General features: G+C 41.5%; 1 protein-coding gene across 2 annotated transcripts in view; it reads left to right on the forward strand.

Moving 5' to 3' along the window:
- Nucleotides 1-9,473: 9,473 nt before the first annotated feature.
- Nucleotides 9,474-19,775, forward strand: part of RNF123 (ring finger protein 123) — a 122,443-nt gene continuing 112,141 nt past the window's right edge. For both annotated transcript variants that reach the window (XM_074197955.1, XM_074197956.1), the window contains exon 1: nucleotides 9,474-9,579. The gene's annotated coding sequence lies outside the window, so the exon portion shown is untranslated. The remainder of the gene's footprint in view (nucleotides 9,580-19,775) is intronic.

The following is a 19,775-nucleotide window of genomic DNA, read 5'->3' on the forward strand; positions in this document are numbered from 1 at the left end:
ATTTTTTTGTCTTTTAAATTTATTTTTTATTCTCATTTTGTACAAATTTTTTTTTTACATTAATAAAATATTCTTGTTTACAAGTAAACAAAATACCCCTCCTCCTCCCCCATGAATATAGATAGACTTGTTTGGGCGAAAAAAGTAAAGGGGAGAGGAAAAAAATTAAAATAAAAAAATAATAATAGTAATAATTGTAGGTATGGGCAGGTGGCGCAATGGATGAAGCAACAGCCCTGGAGCCAAGAGCACCCGAGTCCACATCCAGCCTCGTAAACCCAACAATCACCCAGACATGTGACATGCAAGCCACCCGATCCCCACTGCCCTGCAAAAACCAAAAAAAAAAAAAGAAAGAAAAAAAAGACCCAAAATAAAATAAAATAGTAATAATAGTAGGGGTGGCTGGGTGGCAGACAGAGCATTGGCCCTTGAGCCAGGAGCACCTGGGTCCAAATCTGGCTCCAGACACCCAAAGATCACCCCGCTATGTGGCCCCAGGCCGGCCATCCAGCCCTACTTGCCCTGCACCCTCCCCCAAATAATCATAACAAAAAATGTGCTTGAGTCTTTGTTCCAACACCAACAACTCTGTCATGGGTAGATCTCATTCTTTATGATAAGTCCATCATAAAAGTTATTTCCATATTTTTCCACCATTGCCATTGCTGATCGCAACTCCCTCCTTTCTTATTTCTCCACTACCATGTACTCTATTTTCTCTCTCCTTTTACTATGACTCTGCTGTAGGGTAGCTGAGTGGCACAGCAGACAGATCCTTGGTCCTGGGGCCAAGAAGCCCTGAGCCCCCATACCACCCCTTAGGCCCAGAATCCACCTGGCCCTGTGGTCCTGGGCAGGCCTTCCATTCCCAGCCCCTTGCAAGAAGTAAGAAAGAAAATGTGTTATATCTGGCCACTCTCCCCCCATGGTCCATCCTCTCCTCCTGTATTCACATCCCCACCCCTTCCCCCTGCTCCCCCCTCCTTCTTACTCCAGATGTCTATACCCCATTGAGTATATTTGTTGTTTCCTCTCCTAGCCATCTCTGATGAGAGCAAAGGTTCCCTCATTCCCCCTTGCCTCCCCCCTTCCATATCATTGCAATAGCTCATTGTAATAAAAAAAAATCTTATGTGAAATATCTTGGACTATTCCCCCTCTCCTTTTTCTTTCTCCCATTCCATTTCCCTTTTTTTTCCTATTGACTCCATTTTTACACCATATTTTATCTTCGAATTCAGCTTTCTCCTGTGCTTCAACTATAAAAGCTCCCTCTACCTGCTCTATTAACTGAGAAGGTTCATATGAGTATTACCAGTGTCATTTTTCTATGCAGGAATACATGCAGTTCGTTCTCATTAAGTCCCTCATATTTCCCCCCTCTCCTCCAATCTCCATGCTTCACCTGAGTCCTGTATCTGAAGATCAAACCTTCTGTTCAGCTCTGGCCATTCCAAAAGGAACCTTTGAAATTCCCCTGGTTCATTGAAAGTCCATCTTTTTCCCTGGAAGAGGACATTCAGCCTTGCTGGGTAGTTCATTCTTGGCTGCATTCTAAGCTCTCTTGCCTTACGGTATATTGTATTCCAAGCCCTATCAGCTTCCAGTGTAGCTGCTGCTAAGTCCTGTGTGATCCTGACTGCAGCTCCACGATATTTGAATTGTGTCCTTCTGGCTGCTTGTAATATTTTCTCTTTGACTTGGGAGTTCTGGAACTTGGCTATAATATTCCTAGGGGTTGGTTTTTTGGGATCTCTTTCTCTGGGGGATTGGTGGATTCTCTCCATTTCTATTTTGCCCTCTGCTTCTAGAATATCAGGGCAATTTTCCTGTAGTAATTCTTTGAAAATGATGTCAAGGCTCTTTTCCTGATCATGACTTTCAGGTATTCCAATATTTTTTAAATTATCTTTCCTAAGTCTGTTTTCCATATCAGTTGTTTTTTCAATGAGATATTTCACATTTTCTTCTAATTTTTCTTTTTTTTTGGTTTTGAAGTATTGATTCCTGATTTCTGTTAAATTCATCAATCTCCCTGAATTCTATTCTTTGTCTGAAGGATTTGTTCTCCTCAGAGTTTTCTTATCTCTTTTTCCATCTGGCCAATTTTGCTTTTTAAAGCATTCTTCTCCTCAATAACTTTTTGAACTGTTTTATCCATTTGACCTAAGCTGGTTTTTAGCATGCTATTTTCTTCAGCATTTTTTTGGATTTCCTTGACTAAGCTGCTGACTTCATTTTCATGTTTTTCCTGCATCTCTCTCCTTTCTTTTCCCAGTTTTTCTTCCAACTCCCTCATTTGATTTTCAAAGTCTTTTTTGAGCTCTATCATAGCCTGAGCCCAATTTCTGTTTTTCTTGGAGTCTTTAAGGTGCAGGAGCTTGTGCTTCCTCATCTTCAGACTGAGTATTTTGGTCCTTCTTGGGCTCATTTGCAAAATATTTCTCAATAGTCTTCTTTTTGTTTCTCTGCTTGCTCATTTTCCCAGCCTGGGCCTGGTTTGGGGTGTTTCTTGAGTTTTGGGGACACTCCCACAAGGGTCTCAGTGTGTGAGGTTCTGTCCTCCCTCCTGGTCTGTGAATGACCATAAGCGCCCCCCCTCTGCCAAGGGGCTGATGTGGGGGGGGCTGCTGTTCTGTGGGGGGGCCTAGACTGCGGTCAGGATCTGAATGTGGTCAGAGCCCCAGAGTCCTGTTTCAGGGGCAGAGGACAGAACTAGGCAGTCTCTCTTCACTCCCCTTCCTCAGCTCAATGGGCTCATGCCCTGGGGGCTCCTGCTTACTGGCTCTGCCTGCTTCTGCTTCCTGGATCAGGGCTGGGGAAAGACGAAGCTGCTTGCTGTGTGCCCTGAGGGCTGGGCTCCACGTGCTCGCTCTGACAGAGGTCCCCCACTGTTCCCCCACTTTGTGCTCGGTGCTCCTCGGGGTGCAGCTCAGGAGACTCCCCTGCTGCTGTGAGCTGAGACCCCCAGCGCCCTGGGGCTGCCTTCGGGAGGCTGAGGTTCTTTGGCTCTGGTGGGCCACCCCTCTGGCGGGCCGCCTCTCCGACCCCGGGGAGCAGAGCCTTTCTGCTCTTTTCCAGGTTACCTTGAGGAGGAGAACTGCCTCACTGGGTCCCTTTGTGGGTTCTGTCTCTCGAAAGTTTAGTTAGAGTCCTTAGCTGATGAATTTTATCAGAGAGCTCCTAAGACTCGATCCCTTCTGGTCGTCATCTTGGCTCCGCCCCCAAGTAATAAATATTTAAGATTGAATTTGAACTCAGGTCTTCCAAGCTAGTCACTCTATATACTCTTTGCCACCTGGCTGCCCTTGACTTCATTATTTATTGAGGTGGTTCCAGGATAATCTTGGGGGGATTGTTTTCTTTTCATTGACTCAGTTTGCCTTCCTGCAACTTCTACCTCATCTCTCCCTTCTAGTACAACAAATTAGAGGTAGCTTGGAGGGTGGAAAGTTTGGAGTTAGAGGTTCTGTCTATAAATCTTTGCTCTTTCATTTACTACCTGTGTGGCTTTGGTCAAGTCTCTAAACATTTCTGGGCATACTCCCTTATCTGTAAAATAAGGGAAATGGACAAAATTCTCCAATGGTCTTTGTAGAAATAAATCAATGATGCTGATTCATCTTTCACTTAAAAGCCATGCAAATACTTGAAAACAGCTGTCATGTCTCCCCAACTCAAATTCCCCTCAAGTCTTCTCTTCTCCAAGGTAAACCTTCCCAGTTTTTTCAACTCTTTTCCCCTGCTTCCCACTATGAGATAACTGTAATTTGAGAGAGTCCCATAGAATAGAGAGTCTGGAGCTCTTAGTCCCAGTAACAAAAGTCTCTAGATTTAATTTCCTCACTCTTCTTCAGAAAATTGCAGTTGATGGGACATTAATTCATTGTTGGTGGAGTTGTGAACTGAGCCAACCTTTCTATAGAGAAATTTGGAATTATACTCAAAGGGCAAAAAAACCCTGTGTAATCCCTTTGATGCAATAGCACTACTAGATATGTATCCCAAAGAGATCACAGAAAAAGGGTAAAAAAAACCCCACATTACAAAAATATAGTTCTTTTTGTAGTGCTAAAGAATTGGAAATTGAAGAATTGTTCATCAATTGAGGAATGACTGAACAAATTGTAGTATATAAAAGCAATGCAAAACTATTGTTCCATAAGAAATCTTGAGGAACAGAACTTCAGAGTAGCCTAGAAAGACTTGCATGAACTGATACTGAATGAAGTGAGCAGAACCAAAAGAACATTATACACACTAACAGCAACATTGTGTGCTGATCAGGTATGATGGAGTTGTTCATTTTAGCAGTACCATAATCAAAGACAATTCTAAAAGACTTGTGATGGAAAATACCATCTGTATTCAGAGAAGGAACTGTGGAGTTTAAAGGCAGACCAAAGCTTACTATCTTTACTTTCTAAAAGTTGTCTTATGCATTATTTTGAAACAGAGAATAGAGAAGCATAGACTCTTAGGATATAGACCTAAAAGGGACCTCAGGACTCATAGATCTACATTTTGGCAGTTTATAAATGTTTGTTGAATGCTGAGGTGTCTACTGGCTATCCCTTCTGCCTCAGCTAAGCATGGGGTTCGAGTCTTATCATCACCCTCTTTCTGCAGTCTTATCAGCTGCCAGATGTTGGGTAGAGCTGATCCACAGAGGTTATGGTCCCTCATATCCACCCTACATGCGTGGACACTCAACAGAACAAAACTTAATGAGAGATAAATGATTCCTTACCCTCACTCTAATTCTATTCAATGTTATTCAATTGAGCAAATATTTATTAAGCTCCTGTCACATACAAAAGCCTACAGTAGGGAGTAGATACAATGATAAAATACAGACCCTGCTCTTAAGGAGCTTACAATCTAATGGGGGGGGAATAAACATTAGGATGTAAAAATCTTTAGCATGAGAGAGTAAGATGAGTAGAAGAGATTTTCATGCAAAATGTGATGAGAAATGAGTCAAGAGAGAGAGGGTGGGAAGAGGTTGAAAAGCAAGAAATGAAACAAGTCAGAAGATCTAGATTTACTACTTTCCCTCTCTGGGTCTTAGGGCCAACCACACCCTCTCCAGGCTCCTCTGGACTTGTTTCCTTATCTGGAAGATGAGAACATAGATCAAGATGAGCTCTGAGGTCCCTTTTAGGTCTATATCCTCAGAGTCTATGCTTGGCTATTCTCTGTTTAAAAATGACTCCTGATTCTGACATTTATGCTTCTCTAAATGGGGCTGCTGATCCAGACCAGATCTCTGGTCCTCAGTGGTCTAGAAAGCTTAGTAAGAAGATTTTAGTGTTGTGTGTGGTCTCATTGTTACAAATTAATCCTCAGAAAGTTGCCTCAGGTTGAAAGCACACTGAGCATGAGCAATCATCTAAAATTGTAATTCTCAAGCTCTCATTCAAGTGTTTACTTTTTACTGACTAACCAAAGAGTTCATTAGTTAATTTTTGTGTGTGTGTGTGGGGTGTATTTATTTATTTATTTTTTTACAAGGCAATGGGATTAAGTGGCTTGCCCAAGGCCACACAGCCAGGTAATTATTAAATGTCTGAGGTCAGATTTGAACTCAATTCCTCTTAACTCCAGGGTCAGTTCTCTATCCACTGCACCACCTAGTAACCCTTGAGTGTATTAGTTTAAAGCAAAAGACAGTTTATCAAATAGCTTAGTAAACAAAATTTTGAGAAAAGATCCTTCTCTCCATGCACATGAGACACATTCCTCCACATGTAAAGGAAGCCATGTACATGGAGAATGTGGCAGAAAGGGAAAGCACACACCTGTCTAAAGAGCACAAACAGAAAGCTCCCACTTTGGAGTATATGTGGTCAAGGCCAAATGTGGCAACTCACACCTCTAAAGCTACAGAGCTTTTAATATCGGCTAACTAATCAATCCCCAAGCATTTAATAAGTTACTACTATTATAAGATACTGCAGTAAGTGCTGAGGACAAAAAAATAAAGAAGCTAGGTGGTGCAGTGGATAGAGCACCAGCCCTGGAGTCAGGAGGACCTGAGTTCAAATCCGACCTCAAACACTTAATAATTACCTAACTGTGTGACTGTGGGGCAAGTCACTTAACCCCATTGCCTTGTGAAAAACCAAAAAAAAAAAAAAAAAGAATGAAATTCAATTCAATAAATATTAGGTGCCTGCTATGTGTTAAATAGCAAGCTAAGCACTGGGGATACAATTAAGAAGACAGATTGTCCTTGCCCTCAAGGAACTTACAATCTATTGAAGATGACAAGTACAACCATAAATATGTACAATATAAACATAAAGTGAACAAATACAAAGTAGTTGCATGTAAGGTAGTATGGGAGTTGGAGTTCTAGCAATTAGGAGAATCAGGAAAAGTATAAAACAAGATTAGGCTTGAAATATATTTTAAAGAGAAAGACAACAAACTGGGATAATGAAGAAGGGTATTCCAGGAATATGGGACAACTAATGCAAAGGCACAGAAAAGGGGTGGTGTGCTCTAAGACTTTTAGAGCACCTTGTGGTCAGACAGGTAGGAGGAAAATCAGGAGAGAACAATGGCATGAAAACCTAGATGTTAGAGATCATGCAAGAGGAGAGGGTCTAATATAGCAAACAGGTTGAAAAGGAAAGGAACTGAGAAAAGACCATCAGATCTGATATGAGATCCTTGGTGATTTTGGAGAGCAGTTTTAATTGAGTGATGAAGTTGGAAACCAGAATGTAAAGGGTTGAAGACTGCCAAAGAATGAACATAGTGGATGTACACAGTTTTTTTCCCCCAAGAGTGATTGAAAATGGAGAAGAGATATAGTAGTTTGAGGGATTGACAGGGACTAGTGTTTTTGAAGCATTGGGGGAAACTATGCATATTTGAAGGAAATAGGAAAGAAACCAGTTAGATAGAAATTGAAGATGTAGGAGGAAAAAATTGAGGATGAAATCTGCTGGACATAGGAGGGGAGGGGATTATTGTTGTTGTGGTCTTTTCTTCTCAAAGAAGACCATGACATAAAGGAGGTGATGCCATGACATGCACTTGAAATGCATTTTAGTGAGGTTCTGTGCAAAGTCACCAACCTCACTTTCTCCTCTAGAACTAACTGGGTTGGAGATGGCCTTGGATGTGAGGCTGCTAGTAAGTGTCAAATGTCTGAGGCTGGATCTGAACTCAGGTTCTTCTTACAGTGGCAGCACTCTATCCATTGTACCTCAGCAAGGAGAAAGATCACTTCTAAGTCAGGGACTAAAGGAAAGGAAAGATAATGGGAAAGGATGATGGGGGGCGGTGATCTATTGGGAGAGAATTCTGGTCTTGGAAATAGGAAGTCTTGAACTGGAATCCTGTTTCATCCACTTGCAAATTGTGAGACCCTGGACAAGTCACCATCTCCCTCACTTTCCTACCCCACAGGGTTGTTGTGAGGACCAAATGTGATAATTTATGTAAGTGCTTTGCCAGACCTTAAAGTACAATATAAACACTAGCTATTTTTATCGAGATAAAGAGAATGAAAGTAGTTCACATCTTATGGTCTTAGTTTTCTCACTAAAGAGCCAATATCCTCACCTGTGTACTAGCATGTATCATAAAGTGTGGGAGATTTGAGGACAGAAGAGGAGTTTTATGATAGCTTTTGTAGGGACTAATGAAGTTGGAACAATAGGTCTGCCTTGCTTCCATAAGGACCCAGTTGAATTATATGAATTGAAGTGTATCTGGTCAAGAGTTGTATGATTATCCTTCAGTTGCATTTCCTTGTGAGCAGGAGAAGAGGAAAGGAATAGCTTGAATAACCCAGATCTGAGATATAGAAAGAAATGAGTGGCAACAGAATATTGGGAACAGAGGATCGTAAAACAGTCCATCCTATTGTCTGGGTATCTCATCTTGGCAGTTTAACCCCTTCAGGATCACATGTTTCTCTCTCTCTTGTCATCTGCTCAGAAAGCTTCTTCTTGATGGAAATAGTGGGACTTGCAGGTTTATAAACCACCATATCCATCCAAGCAACCAGTAAAAGCTAACAGAATACCCCAGATTAACATATTCTTTTGTCCTCTTTTCTCTTAGTGCTTACTAGAAAGCCTAAATCCCAGAAAACTATCAGAATTGAGGTTATGAAGTCACCTTATCTGCTGAAGGGAGGATGGATTAGAGTGGGGAGAGACTTGAGACAGGCTATTTTTAAATTAATTTCTTTATACATAACTGATTTTATGTACATAATTGATGTTACAATACATAAGTTATTTTCAACTGTGCAGTCAATGTTGCAAACTAAATTAGAAGGTAGCAAAAGTATATTGTAAATGTTGATAAAAACTACATAGCATTCATGGGTACATTTTTATATGAGTATTGGCTTTGTAGTGTTTTCAAGTTATGTTCTCAAACAAAATGCCCACGATTAAAGGAAAAAATATACAAACCACATGGATTTGACTCCATTAAAAACACAGTTGGCAGAGTCCTAGCTCTGGATCACTACTTGCCCCCCAACTTCTGGAGGGGTCAGATTGGCACCACCCAGCGCCACCCTCAACACAGACAGGCTATTATAATCCTGCGGGTGTGAGGAGGAAGGCATGGTGATTGTTTCAGAGAGTTGAGCATGAACGCCAACTTGGCTATGACCCCAAGGGACTGGGAGGGTGATGTGGCCCTCTTGGATAATAGGGAAAGGAGGAGGGAGGAGGATTTAGGGGAAAGACATGGCAAGTTGCAGACATCTCCTGAACCTCCAGATAGAGAAATCTGGAAGTCCGTTGGAGATGTGAGATGGGAGGTTGGAATAGGAAAAGTTAGATTTGAGAATCATCAGTATATAACCATTAAATCCAGGGGAGCAGCTGAGATCACTTAGTGAGGTAGCAGAGATGGAGAAGAGAAGAGGGTCCCAGATGGAACTCTGAGTCCTACAGTAGAGGCTGTGTTCTGGAGAAGGAGACTTAAGCAGTAGTCAGATAGGAAGGAGACTCATCATTATGTGCAATGAATTTATTCTGTATTTATCTTGTACATAGTTGTTTGCTGAGCTCCTTGGGAGCAGCTACTGTCTTTTGTCTTTGTATCCCTAGCGCTTGGGCCAAATAGGCACTGAATAAGCAACTCTCTCTCTTTCTTATTTATTTTTTTGCAAGGCAGTGGGGTTAAGTGGCTTGCCCAAGGCCACGCAGCTAGGTAATGAGGACGTGTCTGAGGCCGCCTCCCGACTCCCGGGCCGGGGCGCTGTCCACTGCACCACCCAGCCGCCCCTCAATAAGCAGTCCCTGCCTGACACCCCACTCCGGGGGAGCGGGCATCTAACGGCTCCCCGGCCCCGGGGTGCGCGGCCCGGGCTCGGCCTCTAGGGAAGAGGGGGCGGAGCTAGGCCGGAGGGGCGGAGCTAGGCCGGAGGGGCGGGGCGGGGCCCCGGCCGGGGGCGGGGCCGGGGCGGCGAGGGGATGCGAGGCTCCGGGAGCGCGCGGCTCAGCGCCCGCTTCGCGAGCGCCCGTGGTTTGGCCCGAGTCGGGAGCCGTAGCCGGAGCGGCCGGGCGGATGTTCTGGGAGGCATCGAGGCGCAGGGTGAGTGCGGCGTCCGGGGCGGGCGCGGGGACCCGGGGAGGCCCCGGCGCCGGGGGCGGGGGCCGCGGGGGGCCGCGTCCCCTCCGGCTGCGCCCCCTCGGAGCCCCTGCCCCGCTCCCCCGTGCGCTCCCTTAGTGTTCCCCCTCCCCGCCCCCTCTCGGTGACCTCAGCCCCCCGGGAACCTCCTCTTCGCTGCCATCCCCCTGCCCCCCCCCCGGCCGGCTTGGCGCCCTCCCGCCCCTGCCCGCATCCTCTCACGAGCTCTTCCACGGCCCCTCACCACCAGGCCTCTGAGCTGCCCCCTCCCCGGTGCCCCCCAGCTGCCTTCCCCTCCTCTTGGCCCCTCTCACGGACCCCGCAGGTCGCTGTGCCCCTTTCCTGCCGGCCCCTCACCTTTCCCTACTCACACAAGTTTGGTGTCCCCCCAGCCCTTAGTGTGATTGTTGTGACTGTCATAGCCCCCCTTCATCCTTTCACACATGCAGTGAAGTGAGTATGAGAGATGATGAAGGTTGACCCTCATGCTCCTCTGGCACTACACTTCCCTCGGACGCCTCCAGAGCCATTCTGTCTGCCCTAACCCTCGGGGCGACGTTCCCTTCACTTTCTTTACAGTCCCTTAAACTTGTAGTCTTGGTCCCTTTACCCCTTCACTTTCTTTAGAGTCTCTTAAACTATGGTCCCTTTACCCCTCATGGCACAATTGTGACCTTTCCCAAATACATCTGTTCAGTAGTTTTAGTTGGGTCTGACTCTTCGTGACCCCATTTTGAGTTTGCTTGGCAAAGATATTGGAGTGGTTTACCATCTCCTTCTCCAGTTCATTTTACAGATGAGAAAAACCGAGGTAAACAAGGGTTAAGTGACTTACCCAGAGTCATATAATTAGTATGTACCTGGGGTCAAATTTGAACTCTTGACCAACTCCATGTCTGGCTGTCTATCCACCTAGCTGCCCAAATAACTCTAATTCCTTGCATTTTCCCCCTCTGTCATCGTGGTCTCCTTTTCCCAAGTGATCTCTTATTGCCTGTAACAGTAATGTCAAACTCAGATAGAAACCATATATAAGTATTCCTGCAGGCTTGTCTCTTGACTTGGTTTTAAAATGTAATGTTATTTATGTTTTATTGCATTAATTTATTTTGTTATATATCATGCAGTTACATTTTTATCTGCTTCCACCAACACTCAGGAGTGTTGCCCAAGGATTTGATACTTTTGGCTTCCATTTAACTATATCCCCAAACTTTTCTACAGTTTTTCCTGGGACTCTGCTTCTGTTTTCTTCAGACCTTGAGTCGTTTCTCCTCTATACCTTCTTGATTCTTTCTTTGCTCTTTCCTTGGAAGCTACCTCCCAAGTATCGTGACTGTCTGTTGCCCCATTCCTCAGTGTTCAGTCCCGAACTTTGTTCCAACAGGTTCAGTCTTTTGAAGGCACTGTTAACCCGAGTTTTGGGACAGTGGGTTTCCGGTATGCCCCGAGCTTCCTGGCTCCTTCGGTTAATAAGCATGGACAGTGACAGATCCAAATAAAAACTAAGTTTCCAGGTGGGGAGTCTTAGTGAGTAGTTGGGTTCCACCAGTGCTAGGTATTTCCCTCCTGTGTGACTCATCTTCCTTCTCCTCTGACTCAAACAATGACTTCTGGGGAATGAGGATTGGTAATAGGGACTCTACAAGCTTTGAGAAGGTCCCTGAACCAAAAGCAATTTCCAGAGTGGTTGCTCTGCACTGACTTTCTAATTCCTGCTTTGTTGAAGCAGCATAAACATATACATCTTCAGTGCATTTTAGTCCAAGTCACTATTCATTCTCCATCCCATGAATATATTTACCTGTTACTGAGGGTGGAGTTCATCTTTTGGCCCAAGCTGTCAGATGGAATGCTTAAGACACACCCTGGTCCTGGAGAGAAGTAGGTGGGGAAGTCTAGGCCCAGTACTTAATTAACACTACTCAGGCTTTATTAAGCCAAACTCTGCCAACACAAGTATTTTCTCCCTCTCTGTTGTGCTTAGAACTCCCAGGGTAGGGATTGGTTTGGTAGGTGGGGAGATTTTAAAATGGACACAGTGAAATTCTTAAGAAATCTTTGTGATATAAAATGAATGGCACCAGGATATCTATTAACAAGTGTGTACACGCGGAAGAGATTGTGAAGAGACAATAAACATTTTATTATTTTTATTTGACAAATTTATGTATATACTGTAATAGTCTTAAATTTGAGGGTTTACAGGGTTTAATTTTTTTAAATATTAGATAATAGGTTTTGGTGGTTATTAATTTTGTAATAACGAATTACTTGAAAAATTATGTGGAGTCCACTGGGTTCTGAAACCTCCTGTACAAAGGACTCCCTGCCTGCAAGGTACTGAGAAGTTTCTCAGCATTACATCTAAAAAGGGAGGCGGAGATGTTACTACTATAGATCCTCTGATGGCTGGTTAAAGAGAATAGAGCTGTTGGAGAGAAGCTTCAAAACCAACTCTACTCTCTTTAAATACTTGAATGGTACCTGGGGTGAAGGAAGCTTAAAGTGATTCTTTCTATCCTAGGGGGACCACCTAAGACCAAATATTCTTTTTTTTTTTTAAGAGCAAATACTCTTAAATTAAAACAGAAATTTGAGATGGACATAAGAAAGAATTCTTAGTTCTTTGTGGGACTGTGGCAATGAGAGAGCATCTGAGGAATCGTGTAGTAATTTCCCATCTGTGCCTCACTGACCCAAGTCTGGAACAGTGAGTGGACCAGAAGAGGTCTTGGGGTCCTTTCAGTTCTAGGATCCTATAAAAAGTTGCAAAAGGTAGCAGTTTGTGTGGTGTTTTTATGTATGTATCGGTTCTGTTTCACTGGTGAGGTTCTACACAACCTTCTTCCTTGACATCCTCCCAATGCTTGCAGTGGTAAAGGACGTGACCTCTCTCTAGCTTTTCTTCTCTCAGTTTAACCACTACAGTTGTTAGTTGAGCATCTACTGTTTGTAGTATCTTGGTACTGGAGATCCTAAGATGAAACAAATGACTTACACTTCTTTGCTACTGGAAGTTTTACAGAGTGCTCTTCTCAAAACTATCCTGTGAGGTGGAAAATGACATATTATTTATATATTTAAGGAAACAGGATCAGAGGTTGTCATTTGTCCAACTAGGAAGTACTGGAGAGGGGATTAGAACCCAAGTATTTTTTTTTAATCAAGGCAATGGGGTTAAGTGACTTGCCCAAGATCACACAGCTAAGTGTCTGAGACCGGATTTGAACTCAGGTCTTCCTGACTCCAGGGCCTGCCCTCTGTCCACTGCACCACCTAGCTGCCCCCAACCCAAGTCTTTTGACTACAAGTTTAGTGTTCTTTTTAGTATGATGATGTTTGTCCTTCATTCTTGAAAAAGACATAACATCAGGGAGGTGATGCCATGACAAACACATGAATTGGATTTTTGAGTGAGGGGGTGCCGTACTAAGTCACCAACCTCATTTTCTCCTCCAGAGTCATTTGGGACCAGTGACTAGATATGGATCAGGATGACTTGAGGTGGCCTTCTGTTTGAGTATTAAGTGACTTGCCCAAGGTCACATAGCTAGTATCAAGTATCTGAGGCCAAATTTGAACTCAGATCCTCCTGACACCAAGGCCAGTACTCTATCCACTGTACTACCAAACTGCATTTTTAATATTCACATTAAAAGGCAGTGATGAGATAAATACCACAAATAACTATGATGGAGGTCAATAAGAATATATTATTACTAAGTGTCAGGATTGTGCTAAATGTTGGGGACACAAAGAAAGGAAAAAAAAAATGTGTACTCTCCAAGAACTCATATTCTAATAGGGGAGAAGACATGTAAATAATTTTGTCCACACAAAATATATACAATGTAAATGAAAGCAGTGGGAAGATTAGGGGAAAAATTGTAAAACTCAAAATAAAATCTTAAAAAAAAAAAAGAAAGGAGCAGTGGGGAGACCTGGAAGAGGTTCTAGAAGATAGGATTAGAACTGAGTTTTGAAGAAAGCCATTAAGGGAAGAGAAGGAATCAGAAATTCCAGGTATGGAGGGTGACCAGTCAGTGTGAAGGCACCCCTGAGGGAGGTAGGCTATTTGGTACAAATAGGTGAGTACTGCTGTATCACTAGTATTCGGAGGGGAGTAAAGTATAAGAAAATTAGAAAAGAGGTTAGGGTTTTAAATGCTAAACAGAAGATATTATAAGTGATCCTCTAGGCAGAAAGAAGCTGCCAGGGTTTATTGAGTAGAGAAAGGTGACATAGTCAGACCTGGGCTTTGATAACTTAGTAGACAATTGATTAGGGTGGGGAGAGATTTGAAGTATGAAGACCAACCAGAAGTTTATTGTAGATGACTACAAGTGTGAGATGGCATAGACCTACATTGGGTGGTAGCTATGTGAATAGAGAAGAAGATGTAGATCAGAGAAGTTTTGAAGGTAGAAACTACAAGACTTAGATTTGGAGATAATTGAGGAATTGAGGATGATATCGATTATAAGCTTGTATAATAAGGAGGCTGGTGCTGCCTTTGCCAGTAGTAGAAAATTGGGAAGAAGAGAAGGGCTTTGGGGAAAAGATAATGAATACTGTGTGGGACATGTTGAGTTTGAAATGTCTATGGGACTGTGGGGGGGGGGGAGGGAAGCAAGATTGGGGGAAAAATGTAAAACTCAAATAATAGCTTTAATAAAAATAAATTTAAAAAAACTTTCTAAACAAGAAAAAAAAAGAAATGTCTATGGGATAACTAGATTGAGAATTTTTTTTTGGGGGGGGGGTTTGGCTAGGCAATGGGGTTAAAGTGGCTTGCCCAAAGCCACACAGCTAGGCAGTTATTAAGTGTCTGAGACCAGATTTGAACCCAGGCACTCCTGACTCCAGTTTAGAGTTTAGATATTTAGACTCCAGTTTAGACAGTTTAGAGATAGATAGCATTTATATAGTACTATAAGGTTTGCTGAGAGCATAACACGGATTATGTCATTTGATCTGATCATTGCATCCCTGTGAGACACGTGTCTCATGCCCATATCATGAAGAAAGAAACTGAGATTGAGAGATTAAGTGATTTGTCCAGGGATCCCATAGTAAGTTTGAGGCAGGATTTGAACTTGACTCTTTTTAACTTCAAGTCTGGCATCCTATTTCATTATTCCATCCAGTTTCCTCTTATGATACAAGTTAGATCATGACAGACAGCATAGCATAGTGGTCCAAGTTCACATTTTGCTTATGAGTTATACTGGCTATACGACTATGGACAAGTTCTCTTAACTTTTAGTGCCCAGCCAACTCTAAGACTCAAGAGTTGCAGACAAAGTATTGATTTGTATTGGGGGAGAGAATTTCCTCACCTGGGAGTTCCCTTTAACCATGAAATTGTGAGTCTAGTCCTTATCCTAGATCATTAGTATATAGGTGAGATCAAACAGATTGAAGAGGTGAAGAAATTATTTCTTGTTTGTGAAAATCAGGGAAAATGATATGGAAGAGATAGCCCCTGAACTGGGCTTTGAAAGAGCTTTATGGAGAACCTCTTCAGGCTTGGAAGGTAGTAAATGTCTAGAAGGGGCTTAGGAAATACTGGCTTTGGATTGATGTGTAGGGAAGTTGTGAAAACTTGTGAAAAAGTTGTGAAAAGCTTATCTAGAAGAGACTAGATGCAGCCCTCTATACTTTTCTTGTCTAGATGGTGACCTGTTCTTGTTTTTCCTGTCCAAGAAAGTAAGGAAAAAACAAGTTTTAACTTCTTAGGATACTTCACATCCCTACCCCTTGGCACTTGGACTTTCCTTCTCTAAGCAGCTAATATACCCGATGATTGCAGCTAGAGATAAAAATAGAAGGTCTACTTGTATCGTAATATGGCACACATCTGTATCTGGACTTTTCCTAATAGGAATCCTCTCTTGGATCTGCCAAGTTTGGGAGGACCTTGAATACCAAGTTAAGGACAGAAATTAATTTGGTAGCCACTCCTTTTTCTCACTGCCTGTAGCATTTGGTAATTCTCAATGGCTGTTTATTGGTAGCAGGCACTGCTGTGTTATTTTAAAACTCCTAGCAGGTTAAGCACTGCTATTATTGCCCATACTTTCGAAGCAGATTAGCATCAACAAGTATTTATCAAATATCTACAGTGTACACTTGGGGGAGATAGAAATTGAAGATAGTTTTATATTCTATTTGAAGATTCAAGATAAGTATAGGAGAAACAACATGGGGAATATAGACAGGTTATGATGTGCTGGGGAATTTTTGTTTCTGGCCAAGCTTATCTAGAAGAGACTAGATGCAGCCCTCTATACTTTTCTTGTCTAGATGGTGACCTGTTCTTGTTTTTCCTGTCCAAGAAAGTAAGGAAAAAACAAGTTTTAACTTCTTAGGATACTTCACATCCCTACCCCTTGGCACTTGGACTTTCCTTCTCTAAGCAGCTAATATACCCGATGATTGCAGCTAGAGATAAAAATAGAAGGTCTACTTGTATCGTAATATGGCACACATCTGTATCTGGACTTTTCCTAATGGGAATCCTCTCTTGGATCTGCCAAGACTTTTTTGCTTATATTTTATATTTATGCCTTTTGATTTCTTTCCTTCTAATTGGTTAAATGGATGAATTTCCAACAGGAATTCTAGGATTTTCCTGATTTCTTATGTGTCTCTTTGTGTGTGTGTCTGTGTGTCTGTGTGTCTGTGTGTCTGTGTGTGTCTGTGTCCTTTGGCAGTTTGGTGAAGTCTTTGGACTGCTCTTCAAAATCATTTTAAAAATGCATAAAACAAAGCATTGCTAAGGAACAGAGCATTACTAAGGAAATCAGTTATGCTATCAGACTACTTTTAAAAACCCAAACAAATAGTGCCTAAGTTAATAACTTTAGTCTTAACCCATTTCTTTGACCCAGGCAGGGAATCATAATGCATAGTTACTGTTTTTGATTGCTGTAAAGTGTCTTGGAAGGATTTGAAAGGTAAGGTCTTGGGTCCAAGGTTATCTGTGTAGCCTTGAGCAAGTTACTTAATGTCTTTGATCCCTCAGTTTCCTCACTTTAAAATGAATTTAGAATAAGATGATCTCTGAGTTCTGTTTCAGCTCCAAAACCTATGGTTTCATTTTGGATGGAAACTGTAATGGTTTTTCTTTAAAATTCGAGATCGTAGGGGCGTCTAGGCGGCACAGTGGATAGAGCACCAGCTTTGGAGTCAGGAGTACCTGAGTTCAAATCTGGCCTCAGACATTTAATAATTGCCTAGCCGTGTAGCCTTGGGCAAGCCACTTAACCCCATTGCCTTAAAATCTAAAAAAAAAAAAAAAAAATTCGAGATCATTTGTAAAAACAAAAATTGACCATGTGTCTGCCATTTCTCTTATCTCAGAATTTGAAAAAAATGTCAGGGGGAGATGTTTTTGGGAAAGAGATTTAGCTTGGTGTAGTGAAAAATGGCACTAGATCTGACTCTGGTTCTCCAAGTTTGGGGTTTTAGAAACCTTTTTGTCTCCCCCAGAATATATAAAATATGCTAAATGCATACTCTGTGCTAGGGTCTGAGCCATGCACTGGAAAAACAAATTAGAAAAGGATAGTCTGTGCCCCCAAGGAGATTACAATCAAATGAAGAAAAATTGTAAAACACTGAAGGAAGCAGAAAAAGTTGGGAGGGGGAGAGAAGGTACCTGACTGGGATATAATAATGGTGGGGTAGATTCTAAAGAGTGCAACTGATGAGAAATGTAAAAGAAAAAAGAAGGAATTGGAGGATATTACCAGATAAGATGGTCAAGAAAGGGACTGCAGGGAAGAGAAATAGACCAGAATGGTTGATAGTCTTTTCTTGAATATGCTAATCAATAGAAACAAATAAATGTAGACAACATAATGTGTTATCTAGATTCAAGTTGAAAGGATGGAACAGAAATATAGTAACTTTTCAACTGCCCAGTCTAAGAAAGGAGCAATAAATGAAATACCAAATGGGAGAGGGGAATATCTTGTTTGACTAGTTTTCAAGTGAAGACTGATATTTGTCCTTTGTTCTTGGATATTTTTTTTGGATATCTTTTTTTTTTATGTTTTTGCAAGGCAAATGGGGTTAAGTGGCTTGCCCAAGGCCACACGGCTAGGCAATTATTAAGTGTCTGAGACCGGATTTGAACCCAGGCACTTCTGACTCCAGGACTGGTGCTTCATCCACTGTGCCACCTAGCCGCCCCTTGTCCTTTATTCTTGAAGAAAACCATGACATTAGAGAGGTGATACCATGACATACAAGTGAGTTGGATTTGAGTGATGGGGGGGTGCTGTGCAGTCATCAGGCTCACTTTCTCCCCTGGAACCATATGGGTTCACTGGCCAGATATGGATCAGGATGCCTGGAGATGGCCCTGAATGCAGTGGGAAACCTTGGCCTTTTAAAAGCTGGATTTTTCCCAGGTCACAGTTTGACAGAAGCAATGCTCATTCAGTCATTAAGGTTATGTGAGAGAGATGAGGAGAAGAGACCAAGAGTGACCACTTACAAAAAAAATTGAGCTCTAGGAGGATTTTTTAGTGATAATAAGAGCCTCTTTTGCATAGTCCAAGAAAAAAAAATCAATTTAGGAGGGGAAGACCCTCAAGGTTTTTGGCCAAAACAGAAACAAGTGATATTTACATTCATTCTAAACTAATCAGGATCCAAAGAATGACCTAGGAAGCATAACCTGAGAACCATTGTTAGTCAGTTGAGGAGAGTCAGATTTGGAACCTATAAACCTCAAGAGATCTTATCAGGTCTTTGGGCAAAGCACCCACACACAGACTAAAAATGTATAAAGAGCAATGAATTCTTAGCTATAAAAATTATTCTGAGTTATTGAAAAATAGGTTCTACAAAACTCCTTTTATGAAGCAAATATGTCCTTGATATTCAAACCAAGGAAGGATAAAGCAGAGAAAGAAAATATAAGTCAATATTAGAAATGAATATTGATATTAAATGTTCAAATAAAGTTTCTAACAAAAAAACTCATCAGTTTATCCCAAAATTTCATTTAGCCAAGATAGAATGGTTTAATATTGAGGAAAAAATAGCACAATTAATCATATTAACCAAAAACTCAAAGCAAAACAAAAACTTTGGCAAAATTCAATATTCATTTCTACCAAAAATCTGGAAATGCCCTTTAAAAACTATTTTTTTTTTTTTAGTTTTTGCAAGGCAATGGGGTTTAGTGGCTTGCCCAAGGCCACACAGCTAGGTAATTATTAAGTGTCTGCGGTTTGATTTGAACTCAGGTACTCCTGACTCCAGGGCTGGTGATCTAGGCATTGCACCACCTAGCCACCTCCCCAAACTATTATTTTTTAAAAATTAGTCAAAACCAAAAGTTAGTATTATTTGTAGTGGAGAAATATAAGAAACTTCTAATAAGTATGAGGGTAAAACAAGGACACCTTTCTACTACTACTATTGTTATTTAAAAAAAATTTTCAGAGAACAAAAATTTGCCTTTTATGCCCCTTGCCTCCACTGGGAAACAAAGAATACAAGATACTTACTACAAACTTGCATAGTTAGGAAAACCAATTCTTACATTGATATGACCCCCTTAAAAAGTCTCAATCTGTTCTTTGCATCTTACTTCTCTATCAGTAGCTGGGTAGCATGTTTCAGCATGAATCTTGTGGAATTGTGGGCCAATCATTGCATGGATCAGGGTTCCTGAGTCTTTCAAAGTTACTTGTTTTTACAGTATTTTTGTTATTTTATAAATTGTTCTCCTGGTTCTATTTGCTTCGCATAGATTTTCTCAGATTTCTCTCAAATGTCCCCTTTATCACATCATACATCACAATAGTATTATATCGCATACATATACCATATGTTCAGCCATTCCTCAGCTGATGAGCACCTATTCAGTTCATAATCCTTTTCCACCACAAAACCCCCCCAAAAAATCAAAACTTATCCCAACAACTGACTATATATTCATTGTCATTATGTTATACTAATAAAATATAAATAATAGCACTCAATTTATAGGTTTATTGTTATGCTAATCAATGAATAATTATGATAGTTTACAGAACTAATAGAACAAATAACAAAATTCATTTAAAAGATAAAAGGTATATTATTCCAAGGAAAATAATTAAATTAGGAATGAAGGATAGTACCCTGTTTTCAAG

The sequence above is a fragment of the Macrotis lagotis genome, chromosome 8, assembly GCF_037893015.1.
Source record: "Macrotis lagotis isolate mMagLag1 chromosome 8, bilby.v1.9.chrom.fasta, whole genome shotgun sequence".
NCBI lineage: Eukaryota > Metazoa > Chordata > Mammalia > Peramelemorphia > Peramelidae > Macrotis > Macrotis lagotis.